Here is a 21,575-nt window from a genome sequence, read left to right on the forward strand (position 1 = left end):
CTGCCACTGTGCAGGAGAATTCGTATAGGTGTTCGAGTGTTCGAACCGTAATGCGGTAGAAATGGTACGGAAACCCCGTATTTACATATCTGCCACTGTGCAGGAGAATCCGCATAGGTGTTCGAGTGTTCGAACCGTAATGCGCAAGAAATGCTATGTAAACCCCGTATTTACATATCTGCCACTGTGCAGGAGAATCCGTTTAGGTGTTCGAGTTTTCCAACCGTAATGCCCAAGAAATGGTACCGAAACCCCGTATTTACATATCTGCTACTGTGCAGGAGAATCCGTATAGGTGTTCGAGTGTTCGAACCGTAATGCGCAAGAAATGGTATGGAAACCCCGTATTTACATATCTGCCACTGCGCAGGAGAATCCGTAGAGGTGTTCGAGTGTTCGAACCGTAATGCGCAAGAAATGGTACGGAAACCCCGTATTTACATATCTGCCACTGTGCAGGAGAATCCGTATAGGTGTTCGAGTGTTCGAACCGTAATGCGCAAGAAATGGTACCGAAACCCCGTATTTACATATCTACCACTGTGCAGGAGAATCCGTATAGGTGTTCGAGTGTTCGAACCGTAATGCGCAAGAAATGGTACCGAAACCCCGTATTTACATATCTGCCACTGTGCAGGAGAATCCGTATAGGTGTTCGAGTGTTCGAACCGTAATGCGCAAGAAATGGTATGTAAACCCCGTATTTACATATCTGCCAATGTGCAGGAGAATCAGCATAGGTGTTCGAGTGTTCGAACCGTAATGCGCAAGAAATGGTATGTAAACCCCGTATTTACATATCTGCCACTGTGCAGGAGAATCCGTATAGGTGTTCGAGTGTTCGAACCGTAATGCGCAAGAAATGGTACCGAAACCTCGTATTTACATATCTGCCACTGTGCAGGAGAATCCGCATAGGTGTTCGAGTGTTCGAACCGTAATGTGCAAGAAATGGTATGTAAACCCCGTATTTACATATCTGCCACTGTGCTGGAGAATCCGGATAGGTGTTCGAGTGTTCGAACCGTAATGCGCAAGAAATGGTATGTAAACCCCGTATTTACATATCTGCCACTGTGCAGGAGAATCCGTAGAGGTGTTCGAGTGTTCGAACCGTAATGCGCAAGAAATGGTACGGAAACCCCGTATTTACATATCTGCCACTGTGCAGGAGAATCCGTATAGGTGTTCGAGTGTTCGAACCGTAATGCGCAAGAAATGGTATGTAAACCCCGTATTTACATATCTGCCACTGTGCAGGAGAATCCGTATAGGTGTTCGAGTGTTCGAACCGTAATGCGCAAGAAATGGTACGAAAACCCCGTATTTACATATCTGCCACTGTGCAGGAGAATCCGCATCGGTGTTCGAGTGTTCGAACCGTAATGCGCAAGAAATGGTAGGTGAACCCCGTATTTACATATCTGCCACTGTGCAGGAGAATCCGCATAGGTGTTCGAGTGTTCGAACCGTAATGCGCAAGAAATGGTACGGAAACCCCGTATTTACATATCTGCCACTGTGCAGGAGAATCCGCATAGGTGTTCGAGTGTTCCAACCGTACTGCGCAAGAAATGGTACCGAAACCCCGTATTTACATATCTGCCACTGTGTAGGAGAATCGGCATAGGTGTTCGAGTGTTCTAACCGTAATGCGCAAGAAATGGTATGTAAACCCCGTATTTACATATCTGCAACTGTGCAGGAGAATCAGCATAGGTGTTCGAGTGTTCGAACCGTAATGCGCAAGAAATTGTATGTAAACCCCGTATTTACATATCTGCCACTGTGCAGGAGAATCCGTATAGGTGTTCGAGTGTTCGAACCGTAATGCGCAAGAAATGGTACCGAAACCCCGTATTTACATATCTGCCACTGTGCAGGAGAATCCGGATAGGTGTTTAAGTGTTCAAACCGTAATGCGCAAGAAATGGTACCGAAACCCCGTATTTACATATCTGCCACTGTGCAGGAGAATCCGCATAGGTGTTCGAGTGTTCGAACCGTATTGCGCAAGAAATGGTATGTAAACCCCGTATTTACATATCTGCAACTGTGCAGGAGAATCAGCATAGGTGTTCGAGTGTTCGAACCGTAATGCGCAAGAAATTGTATGTAAACCCCGTATTTACATATCTGCCACTGTGCAGGAGAATCCGTATAGGTGTTCGAGTGTTCGAACCGTAATGCGCAAGAAATGGCACCGAAACCCCGTATTTACATATCTGCCACTGTGCAGGAGAATCCGGATAGGTGTTTAAGTGTTCAAACCGTAATGCGCAAGAAATGGTACCGAAACCCCGTATTTACATATCTGCCACTGTGCAGGAGAATCCGCATAGGTGTTCGAGTGTTCGAACCGTATTGCGCAAGAAATGGTATGTAAACCCCGTATTTACATATCTGCCACTGTGCAGGAGAATCCGTATAGGTGTTCGAGTGTTCGAACCGTAATGCGCAAGAAATGGTATGGAAACCCCGTATTTACATATCTGCCACTGCGCAGGAGAATCCGTAGAGGTGTTCGAGTGTTCGAACCGTAATGCGCAAGAAATGGTACGGAAACCCCGTATTTACATATCTGCCACTGTGCAGGAGAATCCGTATAGGTGTTCGAGTGTTCGAACCGTAATGCGCAAGAAATGGTACGGAAACCCCGTATTTACATATCTGCCACTGTGCAGGAGAATCCGTATAGGTGTTCGAGTGTTCGGACCGTAATGCGCAAGAAATGGTACCGAAACCCCGTATTTACATATCTGCCACTGTGCAGGAGAATCCGCATAGGTGTTCGAGTGTTCGAACCGTATTGCGCAAGAAATGGTATGTAAACCCCGTATTTACATATCTGCCACTGTGCAGGAGAATCCGTATAGGTGTTCGAGTGTTCGAACCGTAATGCGCAAGAAATGGTATGGAAACCCCGTATTTACATATCTGCCACTGCGCAGGAGAATCCGTAGAGGTGTTCGAGTGTTCGAACCGTAATGCGCAAGAAATGGTACGGAAACCCCGTATTTACATATCTGCCACTGTGCAGGAGAATCCGTATAGGTGTTCGAGTGTTCGAACCGTAATGCGCAAGAAATGGTACGGAAACCCCGTATTTACATATCTACCACTGTGCAGGAGAATCCGTATAGGTGTTCGAGTGTTCGGACCGTAATGCGCAAGAAATGGTACCGAAACCCCGTATTTACATATCTGCCACTGTGCAGGAGAATCCGTATAGGTGTTCGAATGTTCGAACCGTAATGCGCAAGAAATGGTATGTAAACCCCGTATTTACATATCTGCCAATGTGCAGGAGAATCAGCATAGGTGTTCGAGTGTTCGAACCGTAATGCGCAAGAAATGGTATGTAAACCCCGTATTTACATATCTGCCACTGTGCAGGAGAATCCGTATAGGTGTTCGAGTGTTCGAACCGTAATGCGCAAGAAATGGTACCGAAACCCCGTATTTACATATCTGCCACTGTGCAGGAGAATCCGTATAGGTGTTCGAGTGTTCGAACCGTAATGCGCAAGAAATGGTACCGAAACCCCGTATTTACATATCTGCCACTGTGCTGGAGAATCCGGATAGGTGTTCGAGTGTTCGAACCGTAATGCGCAAGAAATGGTATGTAAACCCCGTATTTACATATCTGCCACTGTGCAGGAGAATCCGTATAGGTGTTCGAGTGTTCGAACCGTAATGCGCAAGAAATGGTACGGAAACCCCGTATTTACATATCTGCCACTGTGCAGGAGAATCCGCATCGGTGTTCGGGTGTTCGAACCGTAATGCGCAAGAAATGGTAGGTAAACCCCGTATTTACATATCTGCCACTGTGCAGGAGAATCCGCATAGGTGTTCGAGTGTTCGAACCGTAATGCGCAAGAAATGGTACGGAAACCCCGTATTTACATATCTGCCACTGTGCAGGAGAATCCTCATAGGTGTTCGAGTGTTCCAACCGTAATGCGCAAGAAATGGTACCGAAACCCCGTATTTACATATCTGCCACTGTGCAGGAGAATCCGTATAGGTGTTCGAGTGTTCGAACCGTATTGCGCAAGAAATGGTATGTAAACCCCGTATTTACATATCTGCCACTGTGCAGGAGAATCCGTATAGGTGTTCGAGTGTTCGAACCGTAATGCGCAAGAAATGGTATGGAAACCCCGTATTTACATATCTGCCACTGCGCAGGAGAATCCGTAGAGGTGTTCGAGTGTTCGAACCGTAATGCGCAAGAAATGGTACGGAAACCCCGTATTTACATATCTGCCACTGTGCAGGAGAATCCGTATAGGTGTTCGAGTGTTCGAACCGTAATGCGCAAGAAATGGTACCGAAACCCCGTATTTACATATCTCCCACTGTGCAGGAGAATCCGTATAGGTGTTCGAGTGTTCGAACCGTAATGCGCAAGAAATGGTACCGAAACCCCGTATTTACATATCTGCCACTGTGCAGGAGAATCCGTATAGGTGTTCGAGTGTTCGAACCGTAATGCGCAAGAAATGGTATGTAAACCCCGTATTTACATATCTGCCAATGTGCAGGAGAATCAGCATAGGTGTTCGAGTGTTCGAACCGTAATGCGCAAGAAATGGTATGTAAACCCCGTATTTACATATCTGCCACTGTGCAGGAGAATCCGTATAGGTGTTCGAGTGTTCGAACCGTAATGCGCAAGAAATGGTACCGAAACCCCGTATTTACATATCTGCCACTGTGCAGGAGAATCCGTATAGGTGTTCGAGTGTTCGAACCGTAATGCGCAAGAAATGGTACCGAAACCCCGTATTTACATATCTGCCACTGTGCTGGAGAATCCGGATAGGTGTTCGAGTGTTCGAACCGTAATGCGCAAGAAATGGTATGTAAACCCCGTATTTACATATCTGCCACTGTGCAGGAGAATCCGTATAGGTGTTCGAGTGTTCGAACCGTAATGCGCAAGAAATGGTACGGAAACCCCGTATTTACATATCTGCCACTGTGCAGGAGAATCCGCATCGGTGTTCGAGTGTTCGAACCGTAATGCGCAAGAAATGGTAGGTAAACCCCGTATTTACATATCTGCCACTGTGCAGGAGAATCCGCATAGGTGTTCGAGTGTTCGAACCGTAATGCGCAAGAAATGGTACGGAAACCCCGTATTTACATATCTGCCACTGTGCAGGAGAATCCGCATAGGTGTTCGAGTGTTCGAACCGTAATGCGCAAGAAATGGTACCGAAACCCCGTATTTACATATCTGCCACTGTGCAGGAGAATCCGTATAGGTGTTCGAGTGTTCGAACCGTAATGCGCAAGAAATGGTACCGAAACCCCGTATTTACATATCTGCCACTGTGCTGGAGAATCCGGATAGGTGTTCGAGTGTTCGAACCGTAATGCGCAAGAAATGGTATGTAAACCCCGTATTTACATATCTGCCACTGTGCAGGAGAATCCGTATAGGTGTTCGAGTGTTCGAACCGTAATGCGCAAGAAATGGTACGGAAACCCCGTATTTACATATCTGCCACTGTGCAGGAGAATCCGCATCGGTGTTCGAGTGTTCGAACCGTAATGCGCAAGAAATGGTAGGTAAACCCCGTATTTACATATCTGCCACTGTGCAGGAGAATCCGCATAGGTGTTCGAGTGTTCGAACCGTAATGCGCAAGAAATGGTACGGAAACCCCGTATTTACATATCTGCCACTGTGCAGGAGAATCCGCATAGGTGTTCGAGTGTTCCAACCGTAATGCGCAAGAAATGGTACCGAAACCCCGTATTTACATATCTGCCACTGTGCAGGAGAATCCGTATAGGTGTTCGAGTGTTCGAACCGTAATGCGCAAGAAATGGTACGGAAACCCCGTATTTACATATCTGCCACTGTGCAGGAGAATCCGGATAGGTGTTCGAGTGTTCGAACCGTAATGCGCAAGAAATGGTATGTAAACCCCGTATTTACATATCTGCCACTGTGCAGGAGAATCCGTATAGGTGTTCGAGTGTTCGAACCGTAATGCGCAAGAAATGGTACGAAAACCCCGTATTTACATATCTGCCACTGTGCAGGAGAATCCGCATCGGTGTTCGAGTGTTCGAACCGTAATGCGCAAGAAATGGTAGGTAAACCCCGTATTTACATATCTGCCACTGTGCAGGAGAATCCGCATAGGTGTTCGAGTGTTCGAACCGTAATGCGCAAGAAATGGTACGGAAACCCCGTATTTACATATCTGCCACTGTGCAGGAGAATCCGCATAGGTGTTCGAGTGTTCCAACCGTACTGCGCAAGAAATGGTACCGAAACCCCGTATTTACATATCTGCTACTGTGCAGGAGAATCCGTATAGGTGTTCGAGTGTTCTAACCGTAATGCGCAAGAAATGGTATGTAAACCCCGTATTTGCATATCTGCCACTGTGCAGGAGAATTCGTATAGGTGTTCGAGTGTTCCAACCGTAATGCGCAAGAAATGGTACCGAAACCCCGTATTTACATATCTGCCACTGTGCAGGAGAATCCGTATAGGTGTTCGCGTGTTCGAACCGTAATGCGCAAGAAATGGTACCGAAACCCCGTATTTACATATCTGCCACTGTGCTGGAGAATCCGGATAGGTGTTCGAGTGTTCGAACCGTAATGCGCAAGAAATGGTATGTAAACCCCGTATTTACATATCTGCCACTGCGCAGGAGAATCCGTAGAGGTGTTCCAGTGTTCGAACCGTAATGCGCAAGAAATGGTACGGAAACCCCGTATTTACATATCTGCCACTGTGCAGGAGAATCCGTATAGGTGTTCGAGTGTTCGAACCGTAATGCGCAAGAAATGGTACCGAAACCCCGTATTTACATATCTACCACTGTGCAGGAGAATCCGTATAGGTGTTCGAGTGTTCGAACCGTAATGCGCAAGAAATGGTACCGAAACCCCGTATTTACATATCTGCCACTGTGCAGGAGAATCCGTATAGGTGTTCGAGTGTTCGAACCGTAATGCGCAAGAAATGGTATGTAAACCCCGTATTTACATATCTGCCAATGTGCAGGAGAATCAGCATAGGTGTTCGAGTGTTCGAACCGTAATGCGCAAGAAATGGTATGTAAACCCCGTATTTACATATCTGCCACTGTGCAGGAGAATCCGTATAGGTGTTCGAGTGTTCGAACCGTAATGCGCAAGAAATGGTACCGAAACCCCGTATTTACATATCTGCCACTGTGCAGGAGAATCCGTATAGGTGTTCGAGTGTTCGAACCGTAATGCGCAAGAAATGGTACCGAAACCCCGTATTTACATATCTGCCACTGTGCTGGAGAATCCGGATAGGTGTTCGAGTGTTCGAACCGTAATGCGCAAGAAATGGTATGTAAACCCCGTATTTACATATCTGCCACTGTGCAGGAGAATCCGTATAGGTGTTCGAGTGTTCGAACCGTAATGCGCAAGAAATGGTACGGAAACCCCGTATTTACATATCTGCCACTGTGCAGGAGAATCCGCATCGGTGTTCGAGTGTTCGAACCGTAATGCGCAAGAAATGGTAGGTAAACCCCGTATTTACATATCTGCCACTGTGCAGGAGAATCCGCATAGGTGTTCGAGTGTTCGAACCGTAATGCGCAAGAAATGGTACGGAAACCCCGTATTTACATATCTGCCACTGTGCAGGAGAATCCGCATAGGTGTTCGAGTGTTCCAACCGTAATGCGCAAGAAATGGTACCGAAACCCCGTACTTACATATCTGCCACTGTGCAGGAGAATCCGTATAGGTGTTCGAGTGTTCGAACCGTAATGCGCAAGAAATGGTACGGAAACCCCGTATTTACATATCTGCCACTGTGCAGGAGAATCCGGGTAGGTGTTCGAGTGTTCGAACCGTAATGCGCAAGAAATGGTATGTAAACCTCGTATTTACATATCTGCCACTGTGCAGGAGAATCCGTATAGGTGTTCGAGTGTTCGAACCGTAATGCGCAAGAAATGGTACGGAAACCCCGTATTTACATATCTGCCACTGTGCAGGAGAATCCGCATCGGTGTTCGAGTGTTCGAACCGTAATGCGCAAGAAATGGTAGGTAAACCCCGTATTTACATATCTGCCACTGTGCAGGAGAATCCGCATAGGTGTTCGAGTGTTCGAACCGTAATGCGCAAGAAATGGTACGGAAACCCGGTATTTACATATCTGCCACTGTGCAGGAGAATCCGCATAGGTGTTCGAGTGTTCCAACCGTAATGCGCAAGAAATGGTACCGAAACCCCGTATTTACATATCTGCTACTGTGCAGGAGAATCCGTATAGGTGTTCGAGTGTTCTAACCGTAATGCGCAAGAAATGGTACCGAAACCCCGTATTTACATATCTGCCACTGTGCAGGAGAATCCGGATAGGTGTTCGAGTGTTCGAACCGTAATGCGCAAGAAATGGTATGTAAACCCCGTATTTACATATCTGCCACTGTGCAGGAGAATCCGTATAGGTGTTCGAGTGTTCGAACCGTAATGCGCAAGAAATGGTACGGAAACTCCGTATTTACATATCTGCCACTGTGCAGGAGAATCCGCATCGGTGTTCGAGTGTTCGAACCGTAATGCGCAAGAAATGGTAGCTAAACCCCGTATTTACATATCTGCCACTGTGCAGGAGAATCCGCATAGGTGTTCGAGTGTTCGAACCGTAATGCGCAAGAAATTGTACGGAAACCCCGTATTTACATGTCTGCCACTGTGCAGGAGAATCCGCAAAGGTGTTCGAGTGTTCCAACCGTAATGCGCAAGAAATGGTTCCGAAACCCCGTATTTACATATCTGCTACTGTGCAGGAGAATCCGTATAGGTGTTCGAGTGTTCTAACCGTAATGCGCAAGAAATGGTACCGAAACCCCGTATTTACATATCTGCCACTGTGCAGGAGAATCCGGATAGGTGTTCGAGTGTTCGAACCGTAATGCGCAAGAAATGGTATGTAAACCCCGTATTTACATATCTGCCACTGTGCAGGAGAATCCGCATAGGTGTTCGAGTGTTCGAACCGTAATGCGCAAGAAATGGTATGTAAACCCCGTATTTGCATATCTGCCACTGTGCAGGAGAATTCGTATAGGTGTTCGAGTGTTCCAACCGTAATGCGCAAGAAATGGTACCGAAACCCCGTATTTACATATCTGCCACTGTGCAGGAGAATCCGTATAGGTGTTCGCGTGTTCGAACCGTAATGCGCAAGAAATGGTACCGAAACCCCGTATTTACATATCTGCCACTGTGCTGGAGAATCCGGATAGGTGTTCGAGTGTTCGAACCGTAATGCGCAAGAAATGGTATGTAAACCCCGTATTTACATATCTGCCACTGTGCAGGAGAATCCGTATAGGTGTTCGAGTGTTCGAACCGTAATGCGCAAGAAATGGTATGGAAACCCCGTATTTACATATCTGCCACTGCGCAGGAGAATCCGTAGAGGTGTTCGAGTGTTCGAACCGTAATGCGCAAGAAATGGTACGGAAACCCCGTATTTACATATCTGCCACTGTGCAGGAGAATCCGTATAGGTGTTCGAGTGTTCGAACCGTAATGCGCAAGAAATGGTACCGAAACCCCGTATTTACATATCTACCACTGTGCAGGAGAATCCGTATAGGTGTTCGAGTGTTCGAACCGTAATGCGCAAGAAATGGTACCGAAACCCCGTATTTACATATCTGCCACTGTGCAGGAGAATCCGTATAGGTGTTCGAGTGTTCGAACCGTAATGCGCAAGAAATGGTATGTAAACCCCGTATTTACATATCTGCCAATGTGCAGGAGAATCAGCATAGGTGTTCGAGTGTTCGAACCGTAATGCGCAAGAAATGGTATGTAAACCCCGTATTTACATATCTGCCACTGTGCAGGAGAATCCGTATAGGTGTTCGAGTGTTCGAACCGTAATGCGCAAGAAATGGTACCGAAACCTCGTATTTACATATCTGCCACTGTGCAGGAGAATCCGCATAGGTGTTCGAGTGTTCGAACCGTAATGTGCAAGAAATGGTATGTAAACCCCGTATTTACATATCTGCCACTGTGCTGGAGAATCCGGATAGGTGTTCGAGTGTTCGAACCGTAATGCGCAAGAAATGGTATGTAAACCCCGTATTTACATATCTGCCACTGTGCAGGAGAATCCGTAGAGGTGTTCGAGTGTTCGAACCGTAATGCGCAAGAAATGGTACGGAAACCCCGTATTTACATATCTGCCACTGTGCAGGAGAATCCGTATAGGTGTTCGAGTGTTCGAACCGTAATGCGCAAGAAATGGTATGTAAACCCCGTATTTACATATCTGCCACTGTGCAGGAGAATCCGTATAGGTGTTCGAGTGTTCGAACCGTAATGCGCAAGAAATGGTACGAAAACCCCGTATTTACATATCTGCCACTGTGCAGGAGAATCCGCATCGGTGTTCGAGTGTTCGAACCGTAATGCGCAAGAAATGGTAGGTGAACCCCGTATTTACATATCTGCCACTGTGCAGGAGAATCCGCATAGGTGTTCGAGTGTTCGAACCGTAATGCGCAAGAAATGGTACGGAAACCCCGTATTTACATATCTGCCACTGTGCAGGAGAATCCGCATAGGTGTTCGAGTGTTCCAACCGTACTGCGCAAGAAATGGTACCGAAACCCCGTATTTACATATCTGCCACTGTGTAGGAGAATCGGCATAGGTGTTCGAGTGTTCTAACCGTAATGCGCAAGAAATGGTATGTAAACCCCGTATTTACATATCTGCAACTGTGCAGGAGAATCAGCATAGGTGTTCGAGTGTTCGAACCGTAATGCGCAAGAAATTGTATGTAAACCCCGTATTTACATATCTGCCACTGTGCAGGAGAATCCGTATAGGTGTTCGAGTGTTCGAACCGTAATGCGCAAGAAATGGTACCGAAACCCCGTATTTACATATCTGCCACTGTGCAGGAGAATCCGGATAGGTGTTTAAGTGTTCAAACCGTAATGCGCAAGAAATGGTACCGAAACCCCGTATTTACATATCTGCCACTGTGCAGGAGAATCCGCATAGGTGTTCGAGTGTTCGAACCGTATTGCGCAAGAAATGGTATGTAAACCCCGTATTTACATATCTGCAACTGTGCAGGAGAATCAGCATAGGTGTTCGAGTGTTCGAACCGTAATGCGCAAGAAATTGTATGTAAACCCCGTATTTACATATCTGCCACTGTGCAGGAGAATCCGTATAGGTGTTCGAGTGTTCGAACCGTAATGCGCAAGAAATGGCACCGAAACCCCGTATTTACATATCTGCCACTGTGCAGGAGAATCCGGATAGGTGTTTAAGTGTTCAAACCGTAATGCGCAAGAAATGGTACCGAAACCCCGTATTTACATATCTGCCACTGTGCAGGAGAATCCGCATAGGTGTTCGAGTGTTCGAACCGTATTGCGCAAGAAATGGTATGTAAACCCCGTATTTACATATCTGCCACTGTGCAGGAGAATCCGTATAGGTGTTCGAGTGTTCGAACCGTAATGCGCAAGAAATGGTATGGAAACCCCGTATTTACATATCTGCCACTGCGCAGGAGAATCCGTAGAGGTGTTCGAGTGTTCGAACCGTAATGCGCAAGAAATGGTACGGAAACCCCGTATTTACATATCTGCCACTGTGCAGGAGAATCCGTATAGGTGTTCGAGTGTTCGAACCGTAATGCGCAAGAAATGGTACCGAAACCCCGTATTTACATATCTACCACTGTGCAGGAGAATCCGTATAGGTGTTCGAGTGTTCGGACCGTAATGCGCAAGAAATGGTACCGAAACCCCGTATTTACATATCTGCCACTGTGCAGGAGAATCCGTATAGGTGTTCGAATGTTCGAACCGTAATGCGCAAGAAATGGTATGTAAACCCCGTATTTACATATCTGCCAATGTGCAGGAGAATCAGCATAGGTGTTCGAGTGTTCGAACCGTAATGCGCAAGAAATGGTATGTAAACCCCGTATTTACATATCTGCCACTGTGCAGGAGAATCCGTATAGGTGTTCGAGTGTTCGAACCGTAATGCGCAAGAAATGGTACCGAAACCCCGTATTTACATATCTGCCACTGTGCAGGAGAATCCGTATAGGTGTTCGAGTGTTCGAACCGTAATGCGCAAGAAATGGTACCGAAACCCCGTATTTACATATCTGCCACTGTGCTGGAGAATCCGGATAGGTGTTCGAGTGTTCGAACCGTAATGCGCAAGAAATGGTATGTAAACCCCGTATTTACATATCTGCCACTGTGCAGGAGAATCCGTATAGGTGTTCGAGTGTTCGAACCGTAATGCGCAAGAAATGGTACGGAAACCCCGTATTTACATATCTGCCACTGTGCAGGAGAATCCGCATCGGTGTTCGAGTGTTCGAACCGTAATGCGCAAGAAATGGTAGGTAAACCCCGTATTTACATATCTGCCACTGTGCAGGAGAATCCGCATAGGTGTTCGAGTGTTCGAACCGTAATGCGCAAGAAATGGTACGGAAACCCCGTATTTACATATCTGCCACTGTGCAGGAGAATCCTCATAGGTGTTCGAGTGTTCCAACCGTAATGCGCAAGAAATGGTACCGAAACCCCGTATTTACATATCTGCCACTGTGCAGGAGAATCCGTATAGGTGTTCGAGTGTTCGAACCGTATTGCGCAAGAAATGGTATGTAAACCCCGTATTTACATATCTGCCACTGTGCAGGAGAATCCGTATAGGTGTTCGAGTGTTCGAATCGTAATGCGCAAGAAATGGTATGGAAACCCCGTATTTACATATCTGCCACTGCGCAGGAGAATCCGTAGAGGTGTTCGAGTGTTCGAACCGTAATGCGCAAGAAATGGTACGGAAACCCCGTATTTACATATCTGCCACTGTGCAGGAGAATCCGTATAGGTGTTCGAGTGTTCGAACCGTAATGCGCAAGAAATGGTACCGAAACCCCGTATTTACATATCTCCCACTGTGCAGGAGAATCCGTATAGGTGTTCGAGTGTTCGAACCGTAATGCGCAAGAAATGGTACCGAAACCCCGTATTTACATATCTGCCACTGTGCAGGAGAATCCGTATAGGTGTTCGAGTGTTCGAACCGTAATGCGCAAGAAATGGTATGTAAACCCCGTATTTACATATCTGCCAATGTGCAGGAGAATCAGCATAGGTGTTCGAGTGTTCGAACCGTAATGCGCAAGAAATGGTATGTAAACCCCGTATTTACATATCTGCCACTGTGCAGGAGAATCCGTATAGGTGTTCGAGTGTTCGAACCGTAATGCGCAAGAAATGGTACCGAAACCCCGTATTTACATATCTGCCACTGTGCAGGAGAATTCGTATAGGTGTTCGAGTGTTCGAACCGTAATGCGCAAGAAATGGTACCGAAACCCCGTATTTACATATCTGCCACTGTGCTGGAGAATCCGGATAGGTGTTCGAGTGTTCGAACCGTAATGCGCAAGAAATGGTATGTAAACCCCGTATTTACATATCTGCCACTGTGCAGGAGAATCCGTATAGGTGTTCGAGTGTTCGAACCGTAATGCGCAAGAAATGGTACGGAAACCCCGTATTTACATATCTGCCACTGTGCAGGAGAATCCGCATCGGTGTTCGAGTGTTTGAACCGTAATGCGCAAGAAATGGTAGGTAAACCCCGTATTTACATATCTGCCACTGTGCAGGAGAATCCGCATAGGTGTTCGAGTGTTCGAACCGTAATGCGCAAGAAATGGTACGGAAACCCCGTATTTACATATCTGCCACTGTGCAGGAGAATCCGCATAGGTGTTCGAGTGTTCCAACCGTAATGCGCAAGAAATGGTACCGAAACCCCGTATTTACATATCTGCCACTGTGCAGGAGAATCCGTATAGGTGTTCGAGTGTTCGAACCGTAATGCGCAAGAAATGGTACGGAAACCCCGTATTTACATATCTGCCACTGTGCAGGAGAATCCGGATAGGTGTTCGAGTGTTCGAACCGTAATGCGCAAGAAATGGTACGGAAACCCCGTATTTACATATCTGCCACTGTGCAGGAGAATCCGTATAGGTGTTCGAGTGTTCGAACCGTAATGCGCAAGAAATGGTACGGAAACCCCGTATTTACATATCTGCCACTGTGCAGGAGAATCCGCATCGGTGTTCGAGTGTTCGAACCGTAATGCGCAAGAAATGGTAGGTAAACCCCGTATTTACATATCTGCCACTGTGCAGGAGAATCCGCATAGGTGTTCGAGTGTTCGAACCGTAATGCGCAAGAAATGGTACGGAAACCCCGTATTTACATATCTGCCACTGTGCAGGAGAATCCGCATAGGTGTTCGAGTGTTCCAACCGTACTGCGCAAGAAATGGTACCGAAACCCCGTATTTACATATCTGCTACTGTGCAGGAGAATCCGTATAGGTGTTCGAGTGTTCTAACCGTAATGCGCAAGAAATGGTATGTAAACCCCGTATTTGCATATCTGCCACTGTGCAGGAGAATTCGTATAGGTGTTCGAGTGTTCCAACCGTAATGCGCAAGAAATGGTACCGAAACCCCGTATTTACATATCTGCCACTGTGCAGGAGAATCCGTATAGGTGTTCGCGTGTTCGAACCGTAATGCGCAAGAAATGGTACCGAAACCCCGTATTTACATATCTGCCACTGTGCTGGAGAATCCGGATAGGTGTTCGAGTGTTCGAACCGTAATGCGCAAGAAATGGTATGTAAACCCCGTATTTACATATCTGCCACTGCGTAGGAGAATCCGTAGAGGTGTTCCAGTGTTCGAACCGTAATGCGCAAGAAATGGTACGTAAACCCCGTATTTACATATCTGCCACTGTGCAGGAGAATCCGTATAGGTGTTCGAGTGTTCGAACCGTAATGCGCAAGAAATGGTACCGAAACCCCGTATTTACATATCTACCACTGTGCAGGAGAATCCGTATAGGTGTTCGAGTGTTCGAACCGTAATGCGCAAGAAATGGTACCGAAACCCCGTATTTACATATCTGCCACCGTGCAGGAGAATCCGTATAGGTGTTCGAGTGTTCGAACCGTAATGCGCAAGAAATGGTATGTAAACCCCGTATTTACATATCTGCCAATGTGCAGGAGAATCAGCATAGGTGTTCGAGTGTTCGAACCGTAATGCGCAAGAAATGGTATGTAAACCCCGTATTTACATATCTGCCACTGTGCAGGAGAATCCGTATAGGTGTTCGAGTGTTCGAACCGTAATGCGCAAGAAATGGTACCGAAACCCCGTATTTACATATCTGCCACTGTGCAGGAGAATCCGTATAGGTGTTCGAGTGTTCGAACCGTAATGCGCAAGAAATGGTACCGAAACCCCGTATTTACATATCTGCCACTGTGCTGGAGAATCCGGATAGGTGTTCGAGTGTTCGAACCGTAATGCGCAAGAAATGGTATGTAAACCCCGTATTTACATATCTGCCACTGTGCAGGAGAATCCGTATAGGTGTTCGAGTGTTCGAACCGTAATGCGCAAGAAATGGTACGGAAACCCCGTATTTACATATCTGCCACTGTGCAGGAGAATCCGCATCGGTGTTCGAGTGTTCGAACCGTAATGCGCAAGAAATGGTAGGTAAACCCCGTATTTACATATCTGCCACTGTGCAGGAGAATCCGCATAGGTGTTCGAGTGTTCGAACCGTAATGCGCAAGAAATGGTACGAAAACCCCGTATTTACATATCTGCCACTGTGCAGGAGAATCCGCATAGGTGTTCGAGTGTTCCAACCGTAATGCGCAAGAAATGGTACCGAAACCCCGTACTTACATATCTGCCACTGTGCAGGAGAATCCGTATAGGTGTTCGAGTGTTCGAACCGTAATGCGCAAGAAATGGTACGGAAACCCCGTATTTACATATCTGCCACTGTGCAGGAGAATCCGGATAGGTGTTCGAGTGTTCGAACCGTAATGCGCAAGAAATGGTATGTAAACCTCGTATTTACATATCTGCCACTGTGCAGGAGAATCCGTATAGGTGTTCGAGTGTTCGAACCGTAATGCGCAAGAAATGGTACGGAAACCCCGTATTTACATATCTGCCACTGTGCAGGAGAATCCGCATCGGTGTTCGAGTGTTCGAACCGTAATGCGCAAGAAATGGTAGGTAAACCCCGTATTTACATATCTGCCACTGTGCAGGAGAATCCGCATAGGTGTTCGAGTGTTCGAACCGTAATGCGCAAGAAATGGTACGGAAACCCGGTATTTACATATCTGCCACTGTGCAGGAGAATCCGCATAGGTGTTCGAGTGTTCCAACCGTAATGCGCAAGAAATGGTACCGAAACCCCGTATTTACATATCTGCTACTGTGCAGGAGAATCCGTATAGGTGTTCGAGTGTTCTAACCGTAATGCGCAAGAAATGGTACCGAAACCCCGTATTTACATATCTGCCACTGTGCAGGAGAATCCGGATAGGTGTTCGAGTGTTCGAACCGTAATGCGCAAGAAATGGTATGTAAACCCCGTATTTACATATCTGCCACTGTGCAGGAGAATCCGTATAGGTGTTCGAGTGTTCGAACCGTAATGCGCAAGAAATGGTACGGAAATCCCGTATTTACATATCTGCCACTGAGCAGGAGAATCCGCATCGGTGTTCGAGTGTTCGAACCGTAATGCGCAAGAAATGGTAGGTAAACCCCGTATTTACATATCTGCCACTGTGCAGGAGAATCCGCATAGGTGTTCGAGTGTTCGAACCGTAATGCGCAAGAAATGGTACGGAAACCCCGTATTTACATATCTGCCACTGTGCAGGAGAATCCGCATAGGTGTTCGAGTGTTCCAACCGTAATGCGCAAGAAATGGTTCCGAAACCCCGTATTTACATATCTGCTACTGTGCAGGAGAATCCGTATAGGTGTTCGAGTGTTCTAACCGTAATGCGCAAGAAATGGTACCGAAACCCCGTATTTACATATCTGCCACTGTGCAGGAGAATCCGGATAGGTGTTCGAGTGTTCGAACCGTAATGCGCAAGAAATGGTATGTAAACCCCGTATTTACATATCTGCCACTGTGCAGGAGAATCCGCATAGGTGTTCGAGTGTTCGAACCGTAATGCGCAAGAAATGGTATGTAAACCCCGTATTTGCATATCTGCCACTGTGCAGGAGAATTCGTATAGGTGTTCGAGTGTTCTAACCGTAATGCGCAAGAAATGGTATGTAAACCCCGTATTTGCATATCTGCCACTGTGCAGGAGAATTCGTATAGGTGTTCGAGTGTTCCAACCGTAATGCGCAAGAAATGGTACCGAAACCCCGTATTTACATATCTGCCACTGTGCAGGAGAATCCGTATAGGTGTTCGCGTGTTCGAACCGTAATGCGCAAGAAATGGTACCGAAACCCCGTATTTACATATCTGCCACTGTGCTGGAGAATCCGGATAGGTGTTCGAGTGTTCGAACCGTAATGCGCAAGAAATGGTATGTAAACCCCGTATTTACATATCTGCCACTGCGTAGGAGAATCCGTAGAGGTGTTCCAGTGTTCGAACCGTAATGCGCAAGAAATGGTACGGAAACCCCGTATTTACATATCTGCCACTGTGCAGGAGAATCCGTATAGGTGTTCGAGTGTTCGAACCGTAATGCGCAAGAAATGGTACCGAAACCCCGTATTTACATATCTACCACTGTGCAGGAGAATCCGTATAGGTGTTCGAGTGTTCGAACCGTAATGCGCAAGAAATGGTAGGTAAACCCCGTATTTACATATCTGCCACTGTGCAGGAGAATCCGCATAGGTGTTCGAGTGTTCGAACCGTAATGCGCAAGAAATGGTACGAAAACCCCGTATTTACATATCTGCCACTGTGCAGGAGAATCCGCATAGGTGTTCGAGTGTTCCAACCGTAATGCGCAAGAAATGGTACCGAAACCCCGTACTTACATATCTGCCACTGTGCAGGAGAATCCGTATAGGTGTTCGAGTGTTCGAACCGTAATGCGCAAGAAATGGTACGGAAACCCCGTATTTACATATCTGCCACTGTGCAGGAGAATCCGGATAGGTGTTCGAGTGTTCGAACCGTAATGCGCAAGAAATGGTATGTAAACCTCGTATTTACATATCTGCCACTGTGCAGGAGAATCCGTATAGGTGTTCGAGTGTTCGAACCGTAATGCGCAAGAAATGGTACGGAAACCCCGTATTTACATATCTGCCACTGTGCAGGAGAATCCGCATCGGTGTTCGAGTGTTCGAACCGTAATGCGCAAGAAATGGTAGGTAAACCCCGTATTTACATATCTGCCACTGTGCAGGAGAATCCGCATAGGTGTTCGAGTGTTCGAACCGTAATGCGCAAGAAATGGTACGGAAACCCCGTATTTACATATCTGCCACTGTGCAGGAGAATCCGGATAGGTGTTCGAGTGTTCGAACCGTAATGCGCAAGAAATGGTATGTAAACCTCGTATTTACATATCTGCCACTGTGCAGGAGAATCCGTATAGGTGTTCGAGTGTTCGAACCGTAATGCGCAAGAAATGGTACGGAAACCCCGTATTTACATATCTGCCACTGTGCAGGAGAATCCGCATCGGTGTTCGAGTGTTCGAACCGTAATGCGCAAGAAATGGTAGGTAAACCCCGTATTTACATATCTGCCACTGTGCAGGAGAATCCGCATAGGTGTTCGAGTGTTCGAACCGTAATGCGCAAGAAATGGTACGGAAACCCGGTATTTACATATCTGCCACTGTGCAGGAGAATCCGCATAGGTGTTCGAGTGTTCCAACCGTAATGCGCAAGAAATGGTACCGAAACCCCGTATTTACATATCTGCTACTGTGCAGGAGAATCCGTATAGGTGTTCGAGTGTTCTAACCGTAATGCGCAAGAAATGGTACCGAAACCCCGTATTTACATATCTGCCACTGTGCAGGAGAATCCGGATAGGTGTTCGAGTGTTCGAACCGTAATGCGCAAGAAATGGTATGTAAACCCCGTATTTACATATCTGCCACTGTGCAGGAGAATCCGTATAGGTGTTCGAGTGTTCGAACCGTAATGCGCAAGAAATGGTACGGAAACCCCGTATTTACATATCTGCCACTGAGCAGGAGAATCCGCATCGGTGTTCGAGTGTTCGAACCGTAATGCGCAAGAAATGGTAGGTAAACCCCGTATTTACATATCTGCCACTGTGCAGGAGAATCCGCATAGCTGTTCGAGTGTTCGAACCGTAATGCGCAAGAAATGGTACGGAAACCCCGTATTTACATATCTGCCACTGTGCAGGAGAATCCGCATAGGTGTTCGAGTGTTCCAACCGTAATGCGCAAGAAATGGTTCCGAAACCCCGTATTTACATATCTGCTACTGTGCAGGAGAATCCGTATAGGTGTTCGAGTGTTCTAACCGTAATGCGCAAGAAATGGTACCGAAACCCCGTATTTACATATCTGCCACTGTGCAGGAGAATCCGGATAGGTGTTCGAGTGTTCGAACCGTAATGCGCAAGAAATGGTATGTAAACCCCGTATTTACATATCTGCCACTGTGCAGGAGAATCCGCATAGGTGTTCGAGTGTTCGAACCGTAATGCGCAAGAAATGGTATGTAAACCCCGTATTTGCATATCTGCCACTGTGCAGGAGAATTCGTATAGGTGTTCGAGTGTTCTAACCGTAATGCGCAAGAAATGGTATGTAAACCCCGTATTTGCATATCTGCCACTGTGCAGGAGAATTCGTATAGGTGTTCGAGTGTTCCAACCGTAATGCGCAAGAAATGGTACCGAAACCCCGTATTTACATATCTGCCACTGTGCAGGAGAATCCGTATAGGTGTTCGCGTGTTCGAACCGTAATGCGCAAGAAATGGTACCGAAACCCCGTATTTACATATCTGCCACTGTGCTGGAGAATCCGGATAGGTGTTCGAGTGTTCGAACCGTAATGCGCAAGAAATGGTATGTAAACCCCGTATTTACATATCTGCCACTGCGTAGGAGAATCCGTAGAGGTGTTCCAGTGTTCGAACCGTAATGCGCAAGAAATGGTACGGAAACCCCGTATTTACATATCTGCCACTGTGCAGGAGAATCCGTATAGGTGTTCGAGTGTTCGAACCGTAATGCGCAAGAAATGGTACCGAAACCCCGTATTTACATATCTACCACTGTGCAGGAGAATCCGTATAGGTGTTCGAGTGTTCGAACCGTAATGCGCAAGAAATGGTAGGTAAACCCCGTATTTACATATCTGCCACTGTGCAGGAGAATCCGCATAGGTGTTCGAGTGTTCGAACCGTAATGCGCAAGAAATGGTACGAAAACCCCGTATTTACATATCTGCCACTGTGCAGGAGAATCCGCATAGGTGTTCGAGTGTTCCAACCGTAATGCGCAAGAAATGGTACCGAAACCCCGTACTTACATATCTGCCACTGTGCAGGAGAATCCGTATAGGTGTTCGAGTGTTCGAACCGTAATGCGCAAGAAATGGTACGGAAACCCCGTATTTACATATCTGCCACTGTGCAGGAGAATCCGGATAGGTGTTCGAGTGTTCGAACCGTAATGCGCAAGAAATGGTATGTAAACCTCGTATTTACATATCTGCCACTGTGCAGGAGAATCCGTATAGGTGTTCGAGTGTTCGAACCGTAATGCGCAAGAAATGGTACGGAAACCCCGTATTTACATATCTGCCACTGTGCAGGAGAATCCGCATCGGTGTTCGAGTGTTCGAACCGTAATGCGCAAGAAATGGTAGGTAAACCCCGTATTTACATATCTGCCACTGTGCAGGAGAATCCGCATAGGTGTTCGAGTGTTCGAACCGTAATGCGCAAGAAATGGTACGGAAACCCGGTATTTACATATCTGCCACTGTGCAGGAGAATCCGCATAGGTGTTCGAGTGTTCCAACCGTAATGCGCAAGAAATGGTACCGAAACCCCGTATTTACATATCTGCTACTGTGCAGGAGAATCCGTATAGGTGTTCGAGTGTTCTAACCGTAATGCGCAAGAAATGGTACCGAAACCCCGTATTTACATATCTGCCACTGTGCAGGAGAATCCGGATAGGTGTTCGAGTGTTCGAACCGTAATGCGCAAGAAATGGTATGTAAACCCCGTATTTACATATCTGCCACTGTGCAGGAGAATCCGTATAGGTGTTCGAGTGTTCGAACCGTAATGCGCAAGAAATGGTACGGAAACCCCGTATTTACATATCTGCCACTGAGCAGGAGAATCCGCATCGGTGTTCGAGTGTTCGAACCGTAATGCGCAAGAAATGGTAGGTAAACCCCGTATTTACATATCTGCCACTGTGCAGGAGAATCCGCATAGGTGTTCGAGTGTTCGAACCGTAATGCGCAAGAAATGGTACGGAAACCCCGTATTTACATATCTGCCACTGTGCAGGAGAATCCGCATAGGTGTTCGAGTGTTCCAACCGTAATGCGCAAGAAATGGTTCCGAAACCCCGTATTTACATATCTGCTACTGTGCAGGAGAATCCGTATAGGTGTTCGAG

Source organism: Camellia sinensis, chromosome 11, assembly GCF_055761805.1.
Source record: "Camellia sinensis isolate YWXY chromosome 11, ASM5576180v1, whole genome shotgun sequence".
Classification (NCBI taxonomy): Eukaryota; Viridiplantae; Streptophyta; class Magnoliopsida; order Ericales; family Theaceae; genus Camellia; species Camellia sinensis.